We start from the raw sequence: 2,160 nt of genomic DNA, 5'->3' as shown, positions 1-2,160 counted from the left end.
TTAAAAGCACATTGATATTAAGACTGTTTCATTTGCCATTTTCTAAATAGTAGCTAAAAGAAATTTTTTCACTCCTACAAGGTAAGCAAAATTACCCTGCAATATTGCAACAAATTAAAACATAATATCTATTTTTGAAATTACACCTATTTTTGGAAGAGAGCAGATGAATATGCAAGTAAGGAACCAGCAATTCGCAGGCTAAAGAGCACCATTAGGTCAACAGAGATCTGATTATTTCCCAAGACTTACAAGAAATGGCAAAATATTTTTCACTCGGGATGATGGGAAGAAAAAGCCTAAATAATTAAGTCATTATTTTAGGCTCTGAATTATCTATTTGTTATTATTAGAATGCTTTGCATACATTTTATTCTGAGGACCATTTACCTGTTTTTCTGAGAGTAATTTTTTTAAATTTTGATTACTGATACATAGGAATTGCAGTATTTTGATGATTTCTCATACTAATCTGCCCTACTAAACTGATGTGTTGATTAAATGTAAAGTGAGATTGTATATTTTCTTCTGGATTCCTCCAAAGAATAATTAGGTATAACAAATACATGTAGTCTTCGACTTATGACCACAGTTTGGACCAAAATTTCTATTGCTAAACAAGGTGGTATTCGATTTTATGAGCTTTTTGCCACAGTTGTTAAGTGAATCACTGCAGCAGCAGTTAACTAAATCCAGCTTCCCCCATTGACTTTGCATGTTGGAAGTCAGCTGAGAAAGTTGCAAAAGATAATCTTGTGACCTGGGACACTGAACCATCGTGACAAGTGCCCAAATTTTGATCACATGACTGGGGATGCTGCAATAGTTGTAAGTGCAAGTGTAGGTTATAAGATACTTTTTTCAATACCATTGTAATTTTGAACAGTGGGTAAACATATGGTTGTAAGTTAAGTTCTACCTGTAACTCTAAATAATAAACTTTTATCCATTTGTTTTATTGATCAGTCAGATTGGATAAAACCAGGAATGAGCTCCCCCTCAAGAGTGCCCTATCAAACTGAGAGATAAACGGGTCTACTTTAAAAGTTTTCGATTTCAGAGAAGCTTGACATTTAAGAAAATTATTGCTATAGGGACCAGTTTTTCTCTCTCTCTGGAAAATGACATGGCCTTCAGTTAAATTATGTAACGCCAAATAATTTAATATGAATAGAAAGAAAACTGAATAGTATGTGGCTGATTAATTATCAACTCAATAGGAAAGTACAAAGCTTGAATCATTGCATCAATGAATATTTTTAATGATATATAATCATGAGCAATTTTTAGGAAAGGTACTTCTAGGAAAAAAATGAAAGGATAAGGTTCCACCACTCTGTTCCTTCTAGAGTATTTTACTCTTACATACACATTATAGCATAGCAGTTTTTTGATGCTGAATGTTGATGTTGAATAGAAATAATAGAAATAGGAAGAAGAGAAGACTTTATTGGCCAAGTATGATTATGTGATTGACACATAAGGAATTTGTCTCTGGTACATAAGTTCTCAGTGTACATAGAAACAGCAAAGTAATATAATCATAAGATATGAATAGAAAATAGTAGAAAAGATGAGAAGCATAATAATAATATAGCTATACCCATAGCCATGGATAAATATCCTTAGACATAAGGCAGTATTGTGGTTATAAGGCATTTAGCAGATGGCACAAGGGAAAAAACTATCTTTGTGTCTAGTTGTTTTGGCTTGCAATGCTCTATAGCAGCATCCTGCGGGGAGGTGTTGAAGCAGTTTATATCCAGGATGTGAGGAGTCTGTAGATATTTTCTCAGTCCTTTTTCTGGCTAGTGAAGGATACAGGTCTTCAATGGAAGGCAGGCTGGTTGCAATTGTTTTTTTCTGAAATCCTAACTGTCCTGTTTGGTTGTTGTACCAAGCCAGGCAGTTATATGCTTACCATTTGTTTTGGGTTTTTTAAATATATAATATACGGCTCCAAAGGATGGCCATTTACTGTTCTGGTTCTTTGACTTTTTCTTAATGAATTCCTACAATCTTGTATTTGGTACACATTTATGCAAAAAACAAAAAAAATTGGCAGATAAATAAATTTGACACAAACACTGCAGATCACTAAAAGATTGCAATTATTTTGAAATTGATATTGATTTAAAAACAACACCCAATAAAATTGAG

This window comes from Thamnophis sirtalis, unplaced genomic scaffold (genome assembly GCF_051295495.1).
Source record: "Thamnophis sirtalis isolate CommonGarterSnake01/CBP01778 unplaced genomic scaffold, rThaSir2_p1.2 scaffold_6, whole genome shotgun sequence".
NCBI classification, from domain to species: Eukaryota; Metazoa; Chordata; class Lepidosauria; order Squamata; family Natricidae; genus Thamnophis; species Thamnophis sirtalis.
This window is presented reverse-complemented; position numbering follows the sequence as displayed.